General features: G+C 41.2%; 1 protein-coding gene across 1 annotated transcript in view; it reads left to right on the forward strand.

Annotated features, from left to right (window-relative positions):
- Positions 1–10486: 10486 nt before the first annotated feature.
- ARHGAP24 (Rho GTPase activating protein 24) overlaps positions 10487–27024 on the forward strand; it is a 446454-nt gene continuing 429916 nt past the window's right edge. Inside the window, exon 1 of the mRNA XM_081332696.1 lies at positions 10487–10718. The gene's annotated coding sequence lies outside the window, so the exon portion shown is untranslated. The remainder of the gene's footprint in view (positions 10719–27024) is intronic.

A 27024-nucleotide genomic window follows, 5' to 3' on the forward strand; every position in this document is an offset into this window, starting at 1 on the left:
ACTGAAGTTGAAGCTCAAATACTTTGGCCACCAAATGAGAAGACTGGACTCCTTGGAAAAGACCCTGATGTTGGCTAAATTGCCGTGTTGGCACTTTGCGATAAGATTGAAGGCAAAAGGAGAAGGGAATGGCAGAGGATGAGATGGTTCGATCATGTCTTTGATGCAACGAACATGAATTTGGGAAAACTCCAGAGGATAGGGGAGCCTGTCATGTTGTTCATGGGTTGCAAAGAGTTGGGACATGACTAAGCGACTGAAAAACAAATAGATATGAGAAAATGGAATAACAGAAATTGTTGTCTTCTATGACATCACAATTGTCCAACAACTGCATGGACAGCAGTTATTGTGAATGATCATAGACCTCAAGCTTTTTTGATTCAATATGGATGAAGGTATAAAGGTATAACAGTGAGGACAATTAACCAGTGGAACAGCTTGCCTTCAGAACTTGTGGGCATTCCATCATTGGAGATTTTTAAGAAGAGACTAGATTCTGAAATGGTAAGGGTTCTCCTGCTTGAGCAAGGGGCTGGACTAGAAGACCTGCATGGTCCCCATTCCATTCCATTCCATTCCATTCCATTCCATTCCATTCCATTCCATTCCATTCCATTCTATTCTATTCTATTCTATTCTATTCTATTCTATTCTATTCTATTCTATTCTATTCTATTCTATTCTATTCTATTCTATTCTATTCTATTCTATTCTATTCTATTCTATTCTATTCTATTCTAAATTGTTGGTCACTCTGAGGGGCTGCTATGCACGGATATCACTTGCAAGGGATTTCAATCAACATTTGGCTCCATAATTGGAATGATAAGGAGGATCAATCTTTTTCATTCATGGCAGTTACTCACCAAGGCCACTCATTCTCATTTACTGGGCCATTGACTTCAGTGCATAAAAACAATATAGAAAGAGATTACATTGATATAGGATGGAATGAGAAGATGGTGGGGGAGAAATGAACATCCTTGTCTTTGGACTTTTCCACCTGTTAAAAAAAAAGCTCATTCATCTCCTGGCACAGGAGATAGGTTTCCTGAAAAATTGATGGATTTTACTTTGAAGATGACCCATTATACATGTCAAGGTCTGTGCTGAACTTTTCTGAGCTCGGAAGGTAACAGAGTTGGACATGGTCATGCTTGGTTGGGAAATTGCTGGAGAAAACCAGAGGCATAAAATAAAGTGTACAGTCTGAAAGCACTGCGAGAAGACAAAGGTTCTGCTAAGTTGTCCATTCTAATGGGTTAAATATATGTTCATTTTTAGTATTAGAATAGAATAGAGCTGGAAGGGACCTTGGAGGTCTTCTAGTCCAGGCCCCTGCTCAATCAGGAGAACCTACACCATCTCGGACAGGTGATTGTCTAGTCTCTTCTTAAAAATCTCCAGTGACGGAGCACCCACGATTTCTGGATGCAAAGCTGTTCTACTGTTGATTGTCCTCACTGTCAGGAAGTTTCTCCTTAATTCAGGTTGCTTCTCTCATGCCCTGTAAGCATTTAACTCACCACCTTCTTCTATGTATATGGACGTATCAGTAACAGTGGAAAATTCTTAGGAAGATTCTGGTTTCCCATTTGTAAACCCAAAAGGTCTACAGGTAGTCCTCAACTTACAACTGTAATTGAGCCCAACATTTCTGTTGCTAATTGAGACATTTGTTAAGTGAGATTTGCCCCATCTTATGACCTTTCTTGCCACAGTTGTTAAGTGAATCACTGCAGTTATTAAGTTAGTAGCATGGCTGTAAAGAGAATCTGGCTTCCCCATTGACTTTGCTTGTCAGAAAGTCACAAAAGGTGATGAGTCTGGGACACAGCATCCAGCATAAATATGAAACAGTTGCCAAATATCTGAATTTTGATCACGCGACTATGGGGATTCACATAGCGAAGTGACGCTGCCATTGTAAGTTGTAAGTCAAGGACTGCCTGTGTTTCTTATTGCATTTTTTTTGTCTCCTCCTACTTTCCCCTCTTCCTGAAAGCAGTTAGAGCCTTCAATTTTTTCTCTCTTCATAATTGGAATACACCCCAGGGCTGCATTGCTTTTAAGCAGTGACTTATGTTGTGTTCATGGGGTTCTCTGGCTTGAGTGAATGCAAGAGAACTACGGCGTAGTAAATTGTAGGAAAATCACTTGCTTAATATCTCGCACCACTTCCTGCCAACTGATTCCTCCGCCCTAGTATCCTCTCCTAAACAAAGACCAGGCATACACTTGGAGGTTCTCTAAACCTAGTTAAACATTGTTTTATGTTAGATATGTCATTCTGGCAAAGGTCCCCTCCTGGGAAATTTGGTTGGAAGCAAACCAAGCCTCAGGCAAACAGAGGCATCCCACTGTGTTTTGCACATCATTTGGTAGGTCCCCTCCCTTTTTAATATGTATATATACATATTCCCCTGTTCCCTTGTTGTTTGCTCCTTTCCTTTTCCCAGCTTCTAAGTTGCTGTCAGAGTTGTTAAACCATCAAGTATGCTTAAGCAGCGGTAGCTTTGACATTCAATGGCACAGGCACCGCAGGTGGCTCCATTAGAATCTTTCAGGGTAGCTTGGTGTTGCTAAAAACTTAAGGACAGGGTGTTGCAAATGTGCTTAATTACATGCCAATCCATTTGGCCAAATGGAAGTCCCTTTGGGCTAAATGGTAGTTCATGAACCTGGGCCACTCATGCTTTTAACAAGAAAAGTATTGAAACTTAACAGAGTAACAGAATAACAGAGCTGAAAGGGCCCTTGGAGGTCTTCTAGTCCAACTTCTTGCTCAAGCAGGGGACCTTATACCAGGGCCCTTTTATGACTTGTGGACTTTGTTATGTACTGGGCTTTTGGAATATCACCACGTGCGTTGCCGGAGAACTAACGGTTCTCCAGGAACTCAGACAGGACGTCTCCGGTCCTGCAATTGGTCAACTTTGGGCAGCAAACATGGGTTCAATCCGATTGGTTGCTACCAGAGGGTCTGACTATATATATTTTATTTATTTATTTATTTTAATCCCATTTATATCCCGCCCTTCTCCGAAGACTCAGGGCAGCTTACAATTTAAGCACAAACCAATGTGCTTAGCAATATTGAGGCAGGGTGACTCCAATTCCTCAGTATAGTTTCTGCTTAAATAAAGAATGAGTTTCTCTGTACTCATCTGCGTGTCTTCGTTCCTGCTCATCCAAGCCCACGACATAATAGACTTCAACTCCCAGAATTCCTCAGCCAGTGTGCCTGGCTATACCATTTCAGACAAATGGATGTTCAATATCTTCTTCATAACCTCCTGTGACGGAGCACCCATTCTGGAGCAAGCCATTCCACTGGTTAATTGTTCATTGTTCTCACTCTAAGGAAATTTCTCTTTATTTCTAAATTGGTTCTGTCCTTGATGAGTTTCACCCATTGCTTCTTGTCCTGCCTTCAGGTGCTTTGGAGAATTTGGCTGCTTTTTGTGGCAGCCCCTCAAATATTGGAACACCACTCTCCTCTCACCCCTAGACCTTCTCTTCACCTTCCTGCAACTGTTCTTCACAGTGCTTTTTTTGTAAAAGAAAAAGGTGCCGGAACTCACACATATCATACAACCCACCTTGCCTACCCTACAAGGTTCCATCCAAAAAAGGTGCCGGAACTCCGTTCTGAGCGTTCTATGAGAAAAAAAGCCCTGGTTCTTCATATGTTTTTAGCCTCCAGCCCTTTAATCATCTATGTTGCTCTTCTCTATACTTTTTCTAGAGTCTCAACATCTTTTGTTGTGCTTCTGATGCCTTTTGTGCAGTATGTTTAGAAAGTGGTCTAGGGACTATGGTTTGAGGCTGCACTGTTGGACCTGTTGTGTCTTCCAGAGTTTCATCTAGTTGCTTATGCATTTCAACAGCTACATAAAATCATGGGAAAAGATCATCCAGAGCTTTGGAATGATATACTGTATTTTTCTTTTCATCCCCTTCTAAGGGATACCCTTGAACACTGCCCAGGTTAAGTAATGGAGATGATAAAGGAGACCCAGCTGAAAATAAATCTAGATAAGATGACGGCATTGTTGGTAAATAAGCTGGCTGCAGAAATTAAGGATGGGCTGGTTGTGCGTGCGGTTGCATTTCTTCTGAAAGAGCAGATCTGCAGTATTCCCTGACTTTTCAGCTGTCACTGGATTCACAGGTGGCCTCAAAGGGGGCTTTTTTTGCACAACTAAGGCTAGTATGACACTTGTAACTGTTTCGAAGCCAATCAATTTGGTTGTGAGCATGCATGTTTTGTTTATACTCTTGCAACATTACTACAATGCACTGTATGTGGAATTACCTTAGAAAAATGTTCTGAAGTTCTAATTCTGCCTTATGACTAGAACCATTTTTATAAACATGGTACTCGAGACTTGCTTTTTGCTTTGCAATTACGTCTTCCCTTCCTCCTTGTTCTTGTTCTCCTTCTCCTTTCTCTTACTCCTTTCTCCTTCTCCTTTTCCTTGATAGAGTACAAAGAAGCAAGAAAGTCAGGTGGAGAAAATAGGACTGGCCAGCACTGGGGAGAAGCTCATGGGAACTATAATAATAATAATAATAATAATAATAATAATAATAATAATAATAATAATAATAATAATAATAATAATAATAATAATAATAACAACAACAACAACAACAACAATAATAATAATAATAATAATAATAATAATAATAATAATAATAATAATAAAAATAATAAAAATAAAAATAAAAATAAAAAATAAAGCTGGAAGGGACCTTGGAGGTCATCTAGTCCAACCCCCTGCTCAGGCAGGAAACCCTATACCATTTCGGACAAATGGCTGTCCAGTCTCTTCTTAAAAACTTCCAGTGTTGGAGCATTCACAGCTTCTGGAGGCAAGTTGTTCCACTGGTTAATTGTTCTAACTGTCAGGAAGTTTCTCCTTAGTTCTAGGTTGCTTCTCTCCTTGATTAGTTTTCATCCATTGCTTCTTGTCCTGCCGTTGGGCACTTTGGAGAACAGCTTGAGTCCCTCCTCTTTGTGGCAACCCCTTAGATATTGGAACACTGCCATCATGTCACCCCTCGTCCTTCTCTTCATTAAACTAGACATACCCAATTCCAGCAGCCGTTCCTTATACGTTTTAGTCTCCAGTCCCCTAATCATCTTTGTTGCTTGTCTCTGTACTCTTTCTAGAGTCTCAACATCTTTTTTACATCGTGGTGACCAAAACTGGATGCAGTATTCCAAGTGTGGCCTTACCAAGGCATTGTAAAGTGGTATTAATACTTCATGTGATCTTGATTCTATTCCTCTGTTAATGCAGAGGAATCCATTGCTTATGCTGGTTGAAATGACCACCTTCCAGCATGTTCCTTCAATGCAATGTAAACACACTACATTTCTTTCAAAATGTAAATATGAGTATTGCTATCTCTCTTCCCCAAAACTGAACTAGTTCAGGGGTCTTCAAACCTGGCCCTTTTATGACTTGTGGACTTCAACTCCCAGAATTCCACTATCAGGCACGCTGGCTGAGGAATTCTGGGAGTTGAAGTCCACAAGTCATAAAAGGGCCAGGTTTGAAGACCCCCTGAACTAGATAATCCTTATGAATAGAGTTGGATAGGAACCCTATTAATGAAAGAAAAATGGAAGATTGAGTATAAATAACTGATGTTGTAGTTGGGGGCTGTTTTTAGGACCCATAATAGGCTGTAACAGACTTATTACAAGAACAGAAATTTGCTAAGGAAGAAGAAGTTAAATTAAGCACATCAGTAATGTATAGACAAGAGAGAATGAGGGTGAAGAGATCCAGTTCAGAAGAGTATTTAATTTTATCATCCTGCAATGTTCAAGTACCATACGTTTTTAGTATACTTGGAATTCTTAGGAATAGAAATTTGAGAGGAAATGAATACTATGTTGGAGAAAACCTGCTTTGAAGTTTCATAGATTTGGAAGTCTAACTGGTCATTAATCTAAGAAAAAAAATATATTCAAAAGCACTGCATAGTTCTGGGTTCCATTCCACCTCTGCCCAAAGGCCACTCATCCTCCTTTATTTATTCCCAATTTTGCAACTAAGAAGTCCAACTTCTGCTCATAATTTTCAGTTATTCACGTATAAACTAGGGCAACCTTCCTATATTTTTGTTCATAAATTGTAAAATACAGCACATTCTACAGTAGGGTGGGAAGAATTTCTATTTTGTGTCAGCAATAATGGTGTTGGAAGACAAATGATAGTAGCATTCCTTTTGTTTCATCTGAAAGGGGGCAGGGGAAAAATATTATATCAACCTCCTTTCAAAGACCACTTCATGTCTAGCTTAGTGCTACCATACAGGTGTTGGACCACAGCTTCTATCACTGTAAGCATGTCTATAGTGATGATGATGAGGATGATGATGATGATGATGATGATAATCATCATCATCATCATCATCATCATCATCATCATCATCACACTGAAGTCAAGAAAAAGATTAGAGGTGAATACATCAAGAGAGTGAAGAAGATCTTAAAGTCCAAACTCAATGGAGGAAATACCGTGAAGGCAATCAACACCTGGGCAATTCCAGTCATTAGATACACAGCTGGAATAGTGGACTGGACTCAAGCAGAACTAAAAGCAATAGATAGGAAGACCAGAAAAATAATGACAATGAATCATGCTCTTCATCCACGCAGTGACATTGACAGATAGGTGGACGTGGAATGCTGCAAGTACATCAGATGGTTGGAGAAGAAAAAAATGCTTTGGAAGAATATCTGAAGGACAGTGATGAAGATGCACTGAAATTAGTATATCAGGAAGGCTTACTGACTACTGGAGAGACCAAACTGGCCTACAAGAAAGACCAAATGAAGAACAGAATAGAGGCATGGGAAGATAAAGCACTACATGGCCAGTACATGAAAAAAATAGCTGGGAAAGCAGATAATAACAAGATAATAACATGGCAATGGCTAAGAGCAGGAAACTTGTAGAAAGAGACCGAGGGACTAATTCTGGCTGCACAAGACCAAGTCTTAAGGACAAATGAATACAAAGTCAAAATTGAGAAGACAGCAACAGATAGTAAGTGCCACCTATGCAAAGAAGCTGAAGAAACAGTGGACCACCTGATAAACTGCTGCAAGAAGATCACACAGACTGACTACAAGCAGCAGCATGACAAAGTAGCAACAATGATGCATTGGAAGATCTGCAAGAAATATCATTTGCCTGTAAGCAAGAACTGGTGGGATCATAAAATAGAGAAAGTCATAGAAAATGATAAAGTTAAACTGCTCTGGGACTTCAGAATTCAAACAGAGGATTCCCAATGTATCCAACCTGTTCTGAGAGAGGTTTTATAGAATTTTAGATTCTAACAGAATAACAGAGTTGGAAGGGACCTTGGAGGTCTTCTAGTCCAACCCCCTGCACAAGCAGGAGATCTTATACCATTCTGGATAAATGGCTGTCCAATCTCTTCTTAGAAAACCTCCAGTGATGGGTCATCCACAACTTCTGGAGGCAGGTTGTTCCACTGATTAATTGTTCTAACTGTCGAGAAATTTCTCCTTAGTTCTAGGCTGCTTCTCTCCTTGATTAGTTTCCATCCATTGCTTCTTATCCTACCTTCAGGTGCTTTAGAGAATAGGTTGATCCTCTCTTCTTTGTGGAAGCCCCTCAAATGTTGGAACAGTTCTATCCTGTTGCCCCAATCCTTCTTTTCATGAGACTAGACATACCCAATTCCTGCAAATCGTTCCATATGTGTTCTAGCCTCCAGCCCCACCGATCATCCTTGTTGCTCTTCTCTGCATTCTAAGAAATATAGAAAGCCAACAGATCAGATGACAGAAAACCTGGAGATTTTCAAGAGCAACTTTCATATTAGAACTGTTCAAGGAGGCTATTTCTGAAGGGGGAAAACCCAGTTGCCAGGGTTAAGAGGAAGAAGTGACAAATGGAGCTAGGAAACACTCTTCTGAAATCTGGCTTGCAGGAAGAATCACAGAAGTCTTTAAGGCACACTGTATGGTCTGTATTCAAGTCAACATGTGCTCAGGGTCAGCTGTTAGGGGTCTCAGGACACAGATAGCAGGCAGAACAGCATTTCCAGCTTAGCCAAGCCTGAACACAAGCCATCTTCCATTTCTGGAGGCAGAAACACATGGTACCATTAGCCTCAAGATACCCCAATTAATAGTTAACAGTAATATTTTACTCTGAGTCAACAGTAATATTTTCCATCGTGTGAAGTACCAATACCACTTTACAATGCCTTGGTAAGGCCACACCTGGAATACTGCATCCAGTTTTGGTCACCACGATGTAAAAAAGATGTCGAGACTCTAGAAAGAGTACAGAGAAGAGCAACAAAGATGATTGGGGGACTGGAGGCTAAAACATATAGGGAAAGGTTGCTGGAATTGGGTATGTGTAGTTTAATGAAGAGAAGGGTGAGGGGTGACATGATAGCAGTGTTCCAATATCTCAGGGGCTGCCCCAAAGAAGAGGGAGCCAAGCTATTCTCCAAAGCACCTGAAGGCAGGACAAGAAGCAACGGATGGAAACTAGTCAAGGAGAGAAGCAACCTAGAACTAAGGAGAAACTTCCTGACAGTTAGAACAATTAACCAGTGGAACAACCTGCCTCCAGAAGTGGTGAATGCTCCAACACTGGAAGTTTTTAAGAAGAGACTGGACAGCCATTTTTCTGAAATGGTATAGGGTTTCCTGCCTTAGCAGGGGGTTGGACTAGATGACCTCCAAGGTCCCCTCCAACAACTTCTTCTTCTTCTTCTTCTTCTTCTTCTTCTTCTTCTTCTTCTTCTTCTTCTTCTTCTTCTTCTTCTTCTTCTTCTTCTTCTTCTTCTTCTTCTTCTTCTTCTTCTTCTTCTTCTTCTTCTTCTTCTTCTTCTTCTTATTATTATTATTATTATTATTATTATTATTATTATTATTATTATTATTATTATCTTGGACCAGCTCAAGTCACATTGTCTGGTTCCCATGCTGCGTGCGTTTCTGGTTCCTGTTGTGTTGTGGGTTCTGGAGAGCAGGAAGGACGCCGAGACGATGAGTACAGCATAGCAGCTCTTTATTAGGTGAAGGGACTGTACTGGGGAATAGGGGCTACCTGCACTCTTATATATACCTGGCCAGTACCTGGCCAGGTACTCAACCAACCAATCGGTTTGAACCTCTGTTTCCCACAGAAATGCTTCCCGCCAAAACAGTTACAGTTCAACGCCTCCTGGTGGTGACTCTTATACACAGCTTTAGGTGTTGCAATAAAGCTTAATACATAACAGTTCCCATGCTGCGTTTCAGTTGGTAAAGGCTGTCTCTCTCTTCCGGTGTCACTCCACTGATATCTCTTCATACAACTTCATACAACTGTGCCTTTTTAAAACAAAAAAAAATACCCTTCTTCATTAATGGAACAGAAAAAAGATGGACTTCAAAAAAAAATAATCCCACGGATGAAATTGACAAGTGTTCTGCTACTTTTCTTTTCTAACTGCAGTAACAGAAAAAAATATATATGTTAATGATGTTTTCTCTGCTTTCTTCATTTACCAGTTCAGGTGGGCTAAAGAAGCAGCAGAATCCGTCAATCATGATAAACATGGTCTGGACAGGACATGTCAAGAGGTGGATTCTCTTTTAGAGAGATTTCTTTCCTCCTTGCTTATTTTGAAGATGTCCTGCTGGTATTTTCAGCTAATTTAACTGATGGAGATGAAGAAGGTTGCTAATGCTGGTGTTGTGGCTTTCTGGTATGCCTCTCTCCATCCCTCTGAAAATTCCCTGGACCTTCACCTTCTCCAAATGGGGGTGGGGGGGAAAGCTCAGAGAACACCAAGGACCTCTCATTTCAGCCCTAAGCTACAAAGATTTTCCTTTATTGGAGGGGCTCCTATCTTACGCCTATCTATATGCCTATAACTATCTTGTGCCTATTACTATCTTTAGAAAGTTAACTTAAGCTCTTGGAAGGCTCAGAAATGATCCAATGGCCTTTGGTCACCTTGTAATTGAGCACTCCAGACTTGTGCATCGGCATTGCCCACAAAACTCTTCTTTTTTTCAGGGAAAGAAACATTGCATACCAATTCACTTTCATCCAGAGAAACCAGGCTGTAAGGAAAGAAAAGCAGGATAATGTTTCCACATGGCACTTCCCACATGGCCCGGGGGAAGGAGGGGCCATACCATGCAGGGGTCCGGAGATAGTTGAGGAATGAGCTGTTGGCTAAGAAGGGACTCCCTTCAGCTCAGAGCCAACAGCTTTTGCTTGCTGCAAAGCTACCAGTTGCTGTGTGAAACCTGAAACCTGCTTGGAAGGAGGGGTGGTGGTGGTGGAGATTGGCCTTGCCCACCTACTAGCATGTTGTGCTATATCTTAACACATTTTGGACCCGCCTCAGCTGTGAATTCCGAGCCTCACTCATTCAAGTACAGCTGGAGCTCAGCAATTGAGAGTTTGACGTTTGGTGTCAGCGTTCAACAGGAGGAACCAACAACTTTACACAACAGTGCCAGCCTTATTTAGCCTGTCTGCGTTTCCTTTTTGAAACTGGAGTTGCAGGGACCTTCACTTTGATTTGAATGTTATCTGGCATTCTGGAGAGGGTGTTTTTTTCTGTTCTGCTTTTTTCATCTTTGAAACGAAGGCTCTGGTTTGGAATTAGTGCCGGCGCGGATCAGTTCAGCTGCTAGGAACACGGTAAGTGGCATTAAAATACCATTTGCTTCAAGTGACCGAATACCAGCAAAAGAATATGATCTTCCAGCAGGTTGAACTCCCTCACTGTGGATACAACAGCTTCTTTCTAATGTAATTTTGGAGAAGTTGCAGTAGGACTTTTAAGGCTTCTCTAGGGTGATCTACATTTTGATGAAAGAAACGGAGTAGTGAGGCTACTTGGTTTTTGTCTTCTCTGAAAGTTAAAATTGGAGTTCACATCTAAACTGCAGGGGGTGGGGGAAAATCTATAAAATCTTCTATCCTAAATTTCTTAAATTAAAAAGACTTGCTACTTCTTCAGCCTCATCCTTAGCATGTTCTTTTTCCCAAAGCAACACCTGTAGGAAAAGTCTCAAGCATTTTCAGCATCACTACGATTGGTTTTCTGATAATTCCTCCAATTATAATGGCAGAAGTTGTGAAAATTGTCAAACGCTCCCAAGTCTTCTATGCTGGCACCAAATCCGTTCTTTTTGAATTAACTCTCCAAAATCTCTACAAATTATTTGTAGAGACAAATTATTTACTTTTTTTTTTTGGGAGAGAGTGTTTTCTGTTTAAGGTAAGATTAGGTTTTGAGATGCGGTTAGCTAAATGTTGAGTGTGCTGAGAGATAAATCTTTTCAAAGAAGACTTCTCTTTAGGAAACAAAATGTCAAGGTTTTCATGAACTCCTTCAAAGTGTTTTCATGTATTCTGACAATTCAGTTAACACATGTTTACTCGGTTCTAAAACGTACAGTGGGTTTTTATCAGGCAAACGTGTGTGAGTATGGCATTGATTTTCTCTGCTATGTGATGGTATGGTTCTGTCTATATCTTTCAAGTTTCTTGTTCAGCTCTATTTGACTTCTATTTTGCTTTCAGGAGAAATAAATTTGTAGGCCAAATGACCGAAGAGACCCGTAGAATTAACAAGTTAGAAGGGATCGTGAGCATCTCCTAGTCCAGCGGTCTTCAAACTTGGCAACGTCAAGACTTGTGAACTTTAACTCCCAAATCTTCTCAGCCAGCCGTGCTAGCTGGAGAATTCTGGGAGTTGAAGTCCACAAATTTTAAAGCTTGGCGACTGACTCATATTTATGACAGCTGCAATGTCCAGGGGGGGTCACGTGATCACCTTTTGAGACCTTCTGACAAGCAAAGTCAATGGGGAAGCCAGATTCGCTTAACAAATATGGCAAGAAAGGTGGTAAAATGGGGGGGGGGAAAACTCACTTTGCAAATGTCTCATTTACCAACAAAAATTTGGGGCTCAATGGTAGAAGACTACCTGCAGTTTGATCAAAGCGACTAATTGGGAGTGTATAGATTTGCACATGAGCTTGAGATTGAAACACAAGTTATAGGGTTTTACATGACTGATTTCTACCCGTGGTGTCTTGTTTTTTAATGTTGCATTTCTGTTATGGGGTGAAAGTGTTCCCTTCCTCAGACAATGAGGAAATCCCTGAAAAAGTATGCGGGAGGCTTATACGAAAGCTGGAGACCGGTGGCATTTTGAAAGCCCACCTTAAAACCTGTGAATGAGATATTCTCCAACATTTTTTCAAGGGGTAGGGTGGTGACCATATAGTTACTGTGAATGAATCTCCTCAAGCACATTTTCTATGGTTAGCTCACCACACTTTGAAAATTTCCTCCAAATTCTTCCTCCCCCACCTTCAAAGAAATTTAAAAGCCAGCTTCCATTCCAAAAACACAGAATTTCTCCGCCCAACACCAGAATAAATAGCGAATGGCGTAATTGTTTGTGTTTTAATGTGGCAACGTTATAAAATATATATATATACAGCCCACAAAATAACTTTTACATTGACTGTTTCCCATTCCTCCAAGGTCTTTACTCCAAGGTTACTCTATGGTCCTCTCCTGGAAGACTATTTGCTCAGGAAAACATTGGTGAAGCTCTCATGCTTGAGGTTTTTTTTTTTGACTTTCTTATTTGTCCACCCTTATTTCCATCCTGGGTCTTTTGGTGCACATTTTTCCTAATACAGGTAGTCCTCAACTTACAACCACAATTGAGCCCAAAATTTCTGTCACTAAGTGAGACATTTGTTAAGTGAGTTTTGCCTCATTTTATGACCATTCTTGCCACGGTTGTTAAGTGATTCGCTGGAGTTGTTAAGTTAGTAACATGGTTGTTAAGTGATCCTGGCTTCCCCATTGACGCTGCTTGTCAGATGGTCACAAAAGGGGATCACGTGACCCTGGGACAGTGCAACCGTCATAAATATGAGTCAGTTGCTAAGCATCTAATTTTTGATTAGACCTTGATCATGACCATGGGGATGCTGCAACAGTCTTAAGTGTGAAAAATGGCTGTAAGTCACTGTTTTCAGGGCTGCCCTAACTTTGAACAGTCACTGAATGTACTGCATACACTACCTATTTACAGATGCATTTGGAGTGTATTTTGCATATGCCTTTCCTAATGGAGGTGTCTACAATCAGCTTTCTGTGATCTAAGGCAATTTCACTATTGTAGTGCCTGACACATGGAGCTGACATTGAAAAGTTTATAAAATGGCATGGGCAGTAAATGCAGAATGCATTTCTGTATTCTGCTGTTCAGAATACAGAAGATCATATGAAGTCTACACTGAAAGTTCTCTACTACCTGTCAGTTGTTTGCTAGGCATAATCTAAAGTAGAGCTGCTCCATCTTGGTGGCTTGAAGATATGTGGACTGGCAGGGTCATCCCGGGAGGTGAGGTCCACACATCTTCAAGGTTGAGAATCACTGATCTGAAGTCTGATATTGTCCTGTAATTTCCAGCAGATGGCAGCATTAGGCTAACTTTGACAGATCTCCAATAGGCAATCAGAATTTGGAGGGGAGACCACCAGGAAATATCAAGCAGAAGAATAGATGAAGAAGTCAAAACAAAACACACGCAAAGAAGGCGGCTATGGGAGCCATTCCATATTATTGCCAAAGGCTTTTTTCAGAAAGTTGGAAGCATTGTTTCCAACTATCACATTTTATTAAGTGTAGATTTTTGTAAGCTGCAGCTCTAGGTAGAAAAAAAATCTAAGTTAAAAAAAATCTAAGTTAAAAAAATCTAAGTATACTACGTCCACTGCGTTTCGCTAGTCTACTAGTTTAGTCACTTTATCGAAGAATGAGATGAGATTCCTTCAAAATTTCTGCACCACAGAGGAACACAACGAAACTTCGTCACCATATCTATGTAACCATCCAACGTAAAGCTTGATTGGGAAAGAGTTGACTCATAGCCTTTGAAACACCTAAAAGCATAGGGCCACCATTTCCTTTACAAACTTGTCTGGCTCTTCAGAGCTTCAAGAGAGGCTCTTCGGAAGATGACTCTGCCATCTCTGATACTTGTTTTTCTGACCTGTGGGAGCGAATTGTTCTCCTATGCCGCTCCCAAGCCTTGAAACGCACTCCCTTTTATTCATTTTATTTTATTATATTTTTATCTTGACTTTGTTACTTTATAAGTAACTCAAAGTGCCAAACATACATAATGCTTCTTCCTCCTCCTCCTATTTTTCCACAACAGCCCTGTGAGGTGGGTTGGGCTGACCCAAAGTCACCCAGCTGGCTTTCATGCCTAAGGCGGGACTAGAACTCACCTTCTGTTAGTAATTGGCCCAAAGTCGCTCAGTCGATTTTCATGCCTAAAGCTAGAACTCCCAGTCTTCTAGTTTCGAGGCCAGCACCTTAACCGACTCCCCTTGTTCTCATTCTCTCCCTGTTTGGAAAATCTGTAAACGTTCCTCTGTTTTACTTGACTTGTTAATGTTGATTGAACTTTTAAACTCTAAAACTCCTTTTAAATTTTTGTTAGGCACCTTTGAGGACTGGCCAGAATAGAATGACAGGAATTACTTCTTTGCGGGAAGAGATCTGATTGCCAAGCAGCTGATTGCCACTTTATGGGACCTAGATAGTTGATCAGTCAGGGCAAGGTCTACCTCTTGCACCCCAGTACCTTCTCATATGTTTCTTTATTTCACATTCATTTGGAAGAGACTCAAACAGGATGCCAGAAGAAAAATAAACATGCCTAGGGAAGTCAGGCAAGAGTGTTGAAAAATGACTTACTTTAGGTGTGTGGTATTTTCATGACTGGGGGAAGTTTTCTGTGCTGGCTGATGGCAGCAGAGGAAGCAGGCTATCAGAATCTGTACTGTGGGTGGCATGCTCACCAAAAATATCTGGCACCGATTTGGAACAAATGACATGGAATCTGAATAAATATGAACAATGAGGATAGTAGACATTATGATGGCCAGATTTTGTCTGTATCAAGGATGGGTGAATATCATTTAAACTCAATAATGTATATTGCAGGGCTCAGAAAGAGGGCTGAGAAAATAAGTACAGACCTCTCAAGTCCTGGACATAAACGGTTCCACCTCCTCCCCTCGGAGGGCAGAGGCCCTCAACCTTTGGGGCACCAGGGACCGGTTCCGTGGAGAGAGGTTTTTCCGTGGACCACAGGGGGTGTGGTTTTGAGTGCTGCCTGCATCTTGTGGATGGGGCTTTGCTTGTTTGTGTAGCCCAGTTGCTGGCATGCTGGTCCAAGGACTGGGGGTTGGGGACCCCAGCTATAGGGCATTGCATGCCAAAATAACCAGACCCATGGGGCAGTTTTTCCCTCGTGCCATCGTTCTGCTGAACACCTAATTCCCACAGCACTGTCTTATGCCACTGTCTTAGTAGAGCTGTATTACTGTTACCCTTCACATCTTTTCTACTACCTTCTCTTATTGGTATCATATATTATAATTACTATTACTCGGTTGTTTTGCATGTACACTGAGAGCTTATGCACAAATTTCATGTGTGTCTAATCACAGATGGCCAAACAAAGCATTCTATTCTATTTTCTATTCTATTTTCTATTCTTACCCATAAAGCCCTTTCAGTCTCACAGTCTAATTCAGGGGTGTCAAACTCAATTTCATTGAAGGCCGCATCGGCATTGTGGTTGCCCTCAGGGGGCCGGGTGGGTATGGCCAGGGTGGGCGTGGCCTACTGGATGGGTGTGGCTAGAGTGTGTATGGCCTGCTAGGTGGGCGTGGCCAGCTCTACATCGTTCGCATCAAGGGTGCCTATGGGGGCCTGGGCAGGAGTGGGACAGACCTGAGGGTCTCTGGCAGAAGGAGGGTCTCTGGGCCAGAGCCAAGGCAGTGGGGGCCGTTCCCTCACTGTTTCCAGGATGGCTTTGCGGGCCACATGAAACCACTTCATGGGCCGGATCCGGCCCCCGGGCCTTGTGTTTGACATGTCTGGTCTAATTCCTGATGCAGGTAATCCCAAAGGGCATTGTTGGGGGCAATTAAGCTGACTTTGTAATAATGCCGCTTGGGGTGTGTGTGAAAACCCTAATAAGCAGGCATATACATAGAATGAAGGCTACTGCTAAGCTTGTAAGCCGCCCTGAGTCTTCGGAGAAGGGCGGGATATAAATGGAATTAAAATAAATAAATAAATAAATAAATAAAATAGCATTCATTTTGCTTTTCTTTTTTGGGGGGGAAAAAAAACCATGATAACCACAAAGATGTTTTATACCTAATCTGAGCTTTTCCCTAGCAAGAACAGCCAGGAAAATCTTCAGGCTTCTTCTGGAGCAGGGGTCTTCAAACCTGGCCCTTTTATGACTTGTGGACTTCAACTCCCAGAATTCCTCAGCCAGCGTGCCTGACAGAGGAATTCTGGGAGTTGAAGTCCACAAGTCATTAAAGGGACCAAGTTTGAAGACCCCTGTTCTGGAGCAATCATTGCATGCTACCTTCCCATGAAAAATCCCGTAGTTCTCAACCTGCCTTCCTCAACTTGATGCCTCCAGATGGACCTGTCTTTGCTAGCTTGGGGATATGGAGTTTCTGGAGGATACCCAATGGCAGGAAGTCTGCTGTAGATCAACCCAGAGGATGCTCTGCTCTTAGGGGTTATTATGGCATTCTAAATAGGCTGTGAGAACATAAAAAGCGAAAGTAGCTCATTGCAGGTGGCCCAAACTGCATGCAGTTTGCCAGACCTTCCCCTTTTCTCACAGACCCATGATTCCTCAACCCTAACTAATTTATTTGTCAGCCTGCTGAAGTCTGCTTTATCCCCCAAATTATTAAAGCACAAGCATAGGTTACGTTGCTGGTACCTATTCTGAAAATGCTCAGCATCTTTATTGCTTGGCATTTCAGCTCTGCAAACCCCTTTCCCTTCTAAGCATTGTTACCCTTGAAAAGTGTTAATGACTAAAAAGAACAGTGAAAGGACACCTGACCGGCAGGGGGTTCTGGATTACTGAATTAACCACTTCCCCTTTCCTTCCCCCTCACCCCTGGTATTTCCCCCCCCCCTTTCTATGCAAAACTCCCCTGCCCTTCACTGCATAACATTTTGGCCTTACGGAAAAAGAGAACAGGTGGCAGATGTGCCATCAAACGAAAAGGAAAGGCAGGTTAAAGACATTTGCATAATTTGGTCTAGCTGAGTTGAAAAACACAACTGTAATGAATCTGCCCCTAAGAGTGCATCAGCCCAGTGTGTCGATTTCCTGGCCTTGCCTCTCCCCGCTTTCCACATTTAGTTATGCTGGCTGAGTAGCATTAATATGTGAGAAGCATTTGACTGAAGGAGGTGCTAATTGTCCACGGGAATCAGGAATCTGTAACCTGTCATCCCTTGTTAGTTCTACAGAAAAAAGTGTAGCCAGGAGCACTAGAGAGCATCAAAAGTTTGTGATCTAGCTTAATCCGTGAAGCTGTAAAGGTTAGAAAGACAAGGAATAATCCACGGGGCCAACTGCCACGTCTGTTCCTCCATGAACAAGGATGCCAACAGCGTATATATCGAACACCTCCTACTGAATCACATCATCATTCTTCTCTGTCAGCTAGTGATAATTATTTGGGGAAGGGAGGGTTTTCAGGTTTGTGAGATGTATCTTGTATTTTATTAGACCTCTGGATTCGGGCCATTGCCACAGGAAAAAAAATAATGCCTCTGCCAACAGAGATGTCCTCAAACTGATTTCATCTCAATGGGCTGGACTTCAGTCCCATAATTCCCGCTACAACGTCCTGCAGAAATCTTTGAAATCATTATGTTGGTTCACTATTTTTACACATCAATCTGTAAAATGAGTATGTGGACTGGTTCATTGGTGCAAGTTACTAAGATTTTCTTAGAAGGTCTGGATTCTTCTCTTCCGGAATAGAGGATCAGATTATTTATTTGTTATTCTTTCAGTGAACTATCGGCCATTTCTGTTTTGCCCTAGGCAGAGTATAAAATATGATAAAAAAAATAAGGACCCAGATTGTTGGGGGCAATAAGCTGACTTTGTAATAATGCCGCTTGGGGGGGGGGGCGAAAGCCCTAATAAGGAGGCATATACATAGAATGAAGGCTACTGCTAAGCACATTGATTTGTGCTTAGAGTGTAAGCCGCCCTGAGTCTTCAGAGAAGGGCGGGATATAAATGGGATTAAAATAAAAAATAAATAAATAAAAACATACTGTGGAATCATTTGATCCCAAGCATGATAAATAGAAAAGCAACAGTGAGTTACAAACAGGTTAAAATTAGGATTAGAAATTGTTCAATACAAGCATTTCTTGGGAAAAGAATGACAGATGTAATTGATGATCACCAAATAAATCCCATCCCAGAGAAAAGTTAACCTGACATGAGGGATCCTTGGTGCTCTCTGAGCTTGGTTGTTTTCTTGCAGATGTTTATTACCCAACTAGGTAACATCATCAGTGCTAATAAGGAGTGGGTTTGTTCTTAGTTTTGGCTTGCCCTGTCAGTTATGGTGGGGGTGGTCTTAGGTGTCCTTTTGTTGGACTGTTTACTGTTAGCTTTTTTTTAGAAGTACCTTGATTGGGGTATTGTTTACTTGATTGTTGGTCTAATGTTAATCTTGGAGTTAATCTATACTCATCTAGGTGCTGATTGCTGGTGGGGAGGTGTTTTGGTCTTTTTGTTCCTTTTTTAGCTTGTAGATTGTCTTTTTTTGATAGTGTGTAGATACTGTTTATGTCTATGTGTCTATGATGGGTAATGTATTGTAGTGTCAGTGAGTCCTTCTCATTAGGTGGCCAAAGTATTTGAGTTGCAACTTCAGAATCTGGCCTTCTAAAGAGCAGTCAGGGTTGATCTCCTCTAGGACTGACCGGTTTGATCGCCTTGCAGATATATTTATTTATACCCCTCCTTTATTATTTGTATAATTTAAGGTAGTGAACATAGCTAATAATCCTTGCTCTTATTTTCTCCACAACAACAGGCTCCTCCTTCACCTATATTGGATTTTAAGATTTTTTAAAAGATTTTTCAATGCTGCAATCTCCAGAATCTATTGAATTTTTTCCTAGGGTTATTTCATTTTTATCACACAGTATGTGATAGGCTGAGAACATGATTAACAACAGCTCAACCTATCAGCTTCAAGGCATAATAAAACTCTTGAGTCCCAATATTTTACAATGGCTATTTTTTTAAAATAGTGGATTCACATACCTTTTGAACGGATTAAAGCTTTAAAGTTGGATTCCTTTGGCATATTGATCCAGCTCTGTAAATACCGTCACCAGTTCCCACACTGTAATTAGAAAAGTGAGTTAAAATGTGGAAAGCAATGGCTATAGGCATATGTTTTAGAAACATATGGGAAGCTTGTTCAATATTGCATGGTCAAAGGAGGAGAGAGGATAACCTCACTTAACTGATAAACTGGCCTGTAATTAACTGCACATCTGCCTTTTGCTTTTCTAGCTGTGATCCACGTGTTCTGTCAACTGCAAATTTATTAGCACCTCCATTCTACATATCTACATATGCTCACCTGAACTTATGAACTTACAAAAGCATTCGATGTGTATATCCTCTTGCACACTCAAAGAGCCTCCATTTGGGAAGATGTGTCTTGTCTTTGTTCACCGCTTCCATTGAATGGTGAAAGTGGTTGGGGCCAGTAACCATGATGCCACTCCACTGAGAGAGATGTGTCTTGAGCCCCACGAAAAACTAGTCCTCTGAAATGTGTTTAAAATCAGCGGATAGACTGTGGGGACACCATGTAGGGCTCTCAGGCAGGAAAACACGGTTTATAATAGTCTAGTCTAGGGCCTTGTAACTCAAATACTTTGGCCACCTAATGAGAAGGAAGGACTCACTGGAGAAGAGCCTAATGCTGGGAAAGATTGAGGGTAAGAGAAGAAGGGGATGAGAGAGAATGAGGTGGCTGGATGGAGTCACTGAAGCAGTAGGCGTGAGCTTAAATGGACTCCAGAAGATGGTAGAGGACAGGAAGGCCTGGAGGAAAGTTGTCCATAGAGTCACGATGGGTCGGACACAACTTCGCAGCTAACAACAACAACAACAAAGTCTAGGGCCAGAGTATAGTTAGTCCTCGATTCATTGCACCCCTTCATTTGAAGTTACAGTGGCACTTAAAAAAGAGACTTAGAACTGGTTGTCCCTTGCAGCATTCCCATGGTCATAATCATAATTTGGGTGCTTGGCAACCAGCATATATTTATGATGGTGGGGCCCTTGGTGCTCTCCGAGCTTGTTTGTTTTCTTGCAGACGTTTCATTACCCTAACTAGGTAACATCATCAGTGCTAGTAAGGAGTGCTGTCTGTTGTCAGTTTATATTCTGGTGTCTTGCCCGTGTATGCTAAGCTTGTAAGCCACCCTGAGTCTTCGGAGAAGGGCGGGATATAAATGTAATAAAAATAAATAAATAAATAAATAAATAAATAAATATGTGTGTGTGGGGGGGTTCTTAGTGATTCTTTGATTGGGCTGTTTAGAAATGGCTCTTTGGCAGTTTCTTGATTGGGGTATTACTTACTTGATTGCTAGTCTGAGATCTTGGAGCTAATCTATGGTGATCCGAGTGCTGATTACTGGTGGGGAGCTAGTTGATTGTCTTGTGGGAAGAATCCAGAGAAAGAAATATTTTGGGAAATATTAAAAAGGCAGAATATATTTCCCCAAAGACAGAAACCAGCCCCCAGAAACCAGCCCCAGCCCTTCTCCCCCAAGCAGAAACTAGGCAGAGGCCAGCTTTTAGAAATGCAGATGTGATAATCCATTCAGGAAGGTTGGAGCCAGGAAGCTATTAGGAAGACAAAGGCACCTAAAATCTACATACCCCCAGCCAAATTCTAAGGACAGGAAACATAATAGGATTAACCCACCAATACCAAAAGGACACATTCAGACTCAGGTCAAAGTACATGACACAGGAAATACAAAGCCTCAAACAGGAACAGGAAACAACCTCAAGAGCCCCAGAAGATATAAAAACCCATCACACCTTGCTATATGTATTCAGTTTTTCCAGAGCCATCTTTCTGTCTGGCTCTCCTCTTCAATAAACTACAACCTTCTTTCTCAAGGACTCTCCATTTTGCTTATTCCCAGCTTGGACTGGACCCTAATGAAGATTTTTCTTTCAACAGTCTCTTTTGAATAATCTACAGATGTTGTTAATGTCTATGTATTGATGGCTGATTTGTCAGAGGCCAGGCTTCTTAGGGGGAGTCTGGAACCCCCACAGAACGCGTCCCTGGGTAGTGGATTGGGGGGGCCCTACCCATTATGGCTTTTATGCTGTAATGGCGGGTTGGAGGGAATCAAATACCTCGCATGGACCAACAGGCCTGGTGAGTAGCCGCTGGCTGCCCAGTATCGGCTGAAGGCGGAGACCATATTGGTTGGAACAGCTTCAGAAGAACAGCACATGGTGTGGTGGCAGCCACTTGAACAGCATATGCACAGCGGTGTAGAAAGCAAAGGGAAGACTACTAAACTATATATTTCCCAGGAAAATCATGTTAATGGCGGCAAAACCTAACAACGGCCCCTAGTACTGGCGCCCCTGAAATGAGGCAGGGGAGCTAAGAATCTCCCGTTCTGCTAGAAGCATAATAAACCCAAAACTACTTTGCCATTTGATTTTGTATGCATATTCTGCCAGCACAACTTGGGAAGTGTAATGTGGGGAGTGGGCTATTTGATTTAGGCAAGTTTTGGAAACTTAGAACCATAATTAATTTTGGAAGGGGGTCAGTGGGCTAGACTTTTAAAAATCTCACCCTGGTCTATTTTTCCTTTCAAAAAGGTGTTTACCATCCCTACCTCTGTCCAGATAGTAAAACCTGAAAGTTTTTGTTTACTGCCACCTTTTCAATGATGGACACATTTGGGATTTTAACAGGATAGCAGAGTGGTTGCCATAGTAAGGGCTTGCCCATTCTCAAGATGGCAACTATGGGGAGCCTAGCCAGTAACAGGATGCTTATTTGCCAGAGACCCAACCAATGAGAATGCCTTTTGCCCCTCCCAGTAACTCCCAGGATTCTCTCTCCAATCCAAATATACTTAATTTGCACCACATTGTTTGGGCAGGTGACGCTTAGCAAAGCCCTGAGCTGTAGCCTTTGCAAGCTTTCTTTAATATAATGTTGAAGCTAGCTTGCTTGAAGCACATTAATTTCCCATTTAACTCTCTCTTTTAATTAAAAATATTTAATCTAAAAACAAGTCTACTGGGGCAAACTCACTGGCAGGCAACAGTAAAATCTCTACTGTGTCATGTGAGGTTCACCATATTTAGATGCTACTTTTCTTCCACTGTGTAATTCTTGTTGCTTATCACTAGGGATGATAGCAGGTAGCAAGGCTCAAAAAAAAAATCCCAAGAGAGTGGCTATAATTGTGCAAATAAAATCCTGCCCTTTTTAAAATATTTGTCATGTGACAGAGGTTTTAAAAAAAGCGGGGGCTAAACATGTTTATTTTTTTTGACAGCCTTCCCCTTCTAATTAGACATTTGAGATGTCCACAGTTTGAACAACACTATGGCTTTTCATATTATTAAATAATAACTTAGGACTTCCCCCCCTCACAATCAGACTCATTTATTTGCTTTTTGCAAAACAGTGCATTTACATGATATTCTGCCCTTGAGGCAAATATCTGCCTTTCTAACATATAAATTTCCAGCAAAAGAAATGGCATGAATCAAAGCTCAAGAGCCAAGGTAGTCTTCTGCGCTTGAAGCCCCATTTTCGAAAGCTCACGTTAAGTCTGGCAACAAATGATACTTTTGCCAACAAGGCAGCTGTCCGAATGCTTGCCTGGACAAATGTAAAGTATGAATGCCCAAAATAGATTGTACATTTGTAAATAATCTCAATTCAAAGTGTGAACAGAAATTGCTATTGCTTTTGGGGAGAGGGAAGGCAAGTTACCTTGAAGCACATTCAGTATTATAGGCATATGATTTGTCCTTATGTGAGGATCTATATAGAACTAGGATGCAATTCTTGGCAATGCTTGCCTGATGTGCTAACTTGTGCTTAGCATTAAACATAACTAAGAAATGGCAGATGACCTAGAAAATTGCAGCTGGATATAATTTTTTGGCCTCTCTTCTCAATTGCATGTATGCAAATTTGGCAAGGTTTTGTATTTTTTTTAAAAAAATGAGAAAAACATTCTCACTATCTTTAGTAGGCTCCTGAATTAATTCAGCCAAACATCTTTAGAAGCTCATGTCAAAGCCTGCAATAATTTGCAAACATTTGGAATTCCTTGTGAGGAATACAGAGGATAGAGTAACACATTCATACCACTCTCTGTCTCCTTTCACCTTCTTAAGCAAAACCAATTAGGGGGTAACTATTCTTTCAAGTCTATAAAGTGAAACTAATCAAGGAGAGAACCAATCTAGAAATAAGGAGAAATTTCCTGACAGAACAATTAACCTGTGAAACAGGTTGCCTTCAGAAATTGTGGGTGCTCCAACACTGCAAGTTTTAAAGAGGAGATTAGATTAGACAACCATTTGTCGGGAATGGTAGGGTTTCCTGCTTGGGTAGTGGGGTGGATTAGAAGACCTCCTAAATCCCCTCCAACTCGTATTATTCTGTATTCTATTCTGTAAGTTGTACAGCTGAAGAAGGCCAAAATGTTCATTTCTATACCAAATGTATAGTCATTTGTATACCATGTATGGTATACCGATATATGTTCATTTGTATACCAAGTGCATACAATTTGTATTCCAGTTCTATTATTCTGCGTTCTATGTATAACTTTGTATGCCTTTCTTTCAGTTCAGCATTCATGTCTGGGGTTTAGAAAAAAATTGCCTTGGAGAATCTTAGTTGCCTCTGAAGCTTTCTATCTCTGTGTATACATATCCATATACACATATGTACATGTGCAATGGTTGAATAAAACAAATGTCTCCAATGCTATAAATCGTTAGCAGATGGAGGTACTGCCAAGCCAAAAACTTTTTAGCATCTGCTCTTCTAATTCATTTGGCAGGAGTTTAGTGTGAGAAAAGGTTGGGTTGCTTTTGTTCATGAAATTGAAGCCTGCAGTGAGTACCCGTCAGTTCATTTTGAGGAACCTGTTGAATTTTTGACTGCTAAAGAGCACCTTTAATTGGAATTCACTGCTGAATGTAGGCTGCTTCAGGTGATAACTGTGTTGATGTGAGCGCAGGTAGTCCTCGACTTACAACAGCACATTTAGTGACCGTTCAAAGTTACAACGGCACTAAAAAAAGGGACTTACGAATGTTTTCACACTTACAACTATTCCGGCTTCCCTAGGGTCACGTGATCAAAATTTAGACATTTGGTAATTGACTCATATTTATGACAGTTGCAGCATCCCAGGGTCACACATGATCACCTTTTGTGACCATCTCACAAGCAAAGTCAATGGGGAAGCCAGATTCACTTAACCATGTTACTAATTTAACAACTGCAGTGATTTGTTTAAGAATGGTGACAAGAAAGGTTGTAAAAGGGGGAAAAACTCATTTAACAAATGTTTCACTTAGCGACTGAAATTTTTGGCTCAATTGTGATTGTAAGTCGAGGACTGTTTGGGTGATCAAGGACAAAGTGGATGACCTGTTCCAGCAACCAACAAATGTCCCACGAGAAAGGTTGACAAACTGATTAAGGACAAAGAGGGGATCACTAAAAAGTAAATGACTATCAAGCTTGGTATTTCACAGCAACACATAGTTTGTGTTCTTGATGATGCCAAGCAGGGGAACATTTGTACACGATGGATTCCTTGCATGCTGATGGCAGAGAGGGCAGGCTGAAATTTGCCAGCAATTATCATGCCATAAGAATGAAAGTGAGAAATTTCTTCACCGGATCATGACAACCAATGACATATGGCCCCATCATTCTGAAATGAAACATCAGTCCATGAGATATCATCACAAAGCTTCACTTGGGAAAATTATACAAAGTCCTGGTTTTGCCAGGAAAACTCATGGTTACAGTTTTTGAAACAATGATTAAGCAGAGTTTGGAAGCACAAGAAGGAAATTTTGCCAGGCTTACAACTCACAAACCATCCAAGAATCACTGGCGAGGTTGAGTCTCATCTTTGTATCCCGTGTAACGTGGAGTCTAGACATGATACTATGTGGCTTCCACCTGTTCCCAAAAATTGAAGAATATTTTGTGGGCATCTGTTTAACTTAAATTAAGTGGGAGAAAACACTATCAAGATATGATTGAGAGAACAAAATGTCCTACTTTTGCAACAGGTGTAAGAAACTTGTTCATCGCAGGAAGAATTGTACAATGTATGGGGGTGATTTTGTGGACAAGCAAATACAGGTGGCAAAGTAAAAATAAAATATCCCTATTTAAACTACAGAGAGTCCTCAACTTATGGCCACAATTTGGGCCAGAATTTCCATTGCTAAAACACAGTTGTTAAGTGAAACACTGCTGTTAGGTGAATCATGCGGTTATTAAGTGAATCCAACTTCCCCCCATTGACTTTCCTGGTCTGAAGCCATCTGGGAAGATCGCAAATGGAGATCCCATTATCTGGTACATTGCAACAGTCATAAATACATGCCGGTTGACAAGCTCCTGAATTTTGATCAGGTGACCATGGGGATGCTGCAATGGTTGTTAAATGTGTGGACCGGTTGTAAATCACCTTTTTCAGTGGCCTTGTACCTTTGAACAGTTGCTAAACAAATGGCTGTAAGTTAAGGACTACCTGCAAAGTCATGAAGATGGAAGCATTACTTTCATTTAACTTCTATCTGAGTGTGTATGCATTCATATACTGTACACACATATGTACTTAATTAAAGAACACAGAGGATGGATATCCATGCCTTAAAATCTGTGCTTGGAACCCCAAGAATTGCTGTCTGCTCAGCAATAGCCTTTCCACAACTTCGTTACTCAGTTGCTGAAATTGCCATTTCAGCAGAGAAGGTGCCAAATTCTTTTCCTAGGTTCGGTATCAACGCAGGGCTAGAGACACACCTATTTGGTGTATAGCAACCCTGGATACCTTTGTTTCTGTCTCAAGAGCTTCACATGCACTTTCAAAGGCAGCACTCCAGAAATTACACTAACCTCATTTTTAATGTCATTTGAATTTAAATTTAATTAAATGCCATCTTGATTTTCCTTCAGTCATGTATTTGATCTTCTCTCCCGAGTCACATTAAAAATGTTGCTTTGAGAAAAAATATTGTGGGAGGGGGTGAGATTGTGTGTCTTTAGGGCAAAGCAAGGTAGACAACCTAGGTGGACCTGTGGTTTGGGTGACAACTTCTATAATGTGTAAGTTGAGGGTGAAGGTTCGTTCTCCGAGCTTGTGGATTGGTTTCTGAACATTTCCTCACCAGGTTAAGTGACATCTTCAGCTGAGTTTAGGGCAGGGGTAGGCAACCTTGGCTCTTTTATGACTCGTGGACTTCAACTCCCAGAATTCCTGAGCCAGCCATGCTGAGGGGACAGAGAGAGGTTTCCAGGCTGAGCCATGCTGGCTGAGGAATTCTGGGAGTTGAAGTCCACGAGTCATAAAAGAGCCAAGGTTGCCTACCCCTGGTTTAGGGGATGTCAGTGTTCTTCTGTTTATAAGGGCTTCAAGTGTGGGTGTGTCAAGTGAGGGTCTGTGATGGGTCAGGTGTGAGAATACTGACACTTACACCCCCTAAACTCACTGAAGATTTACGTAGCCTGGTAACAAAATGTTCAGAAACCAACCCATAAGCTTGGAGAATGAACTTTCACCCTCATCCTACACTCGAGCTACAGATATTCACCACTACTGAAAATGGGTACCTTTTATTTAAACCAGTGTTAACTTGTATCTGTGTCCAAACCTTTAGCTGGATGAATCCTTTATATAGCTTTATATAAATTGGAGCGTTAACCTGTACTTGTGTCCCAACATTCAGCTGGATGAATATATAGCTTAATATAA

The sequence above is a fragment of the Vipera berus genome (genome assembly GCF_964194415.1).
Source record: "Vipera berus genome assembly, chromosome: 7".
Classification (NCBI taxonomy): Eukaryota; Metazoa; Chordata; class Lepidosauria; order Squamata; family Viperidae; genus Vipera; species Vipera berus.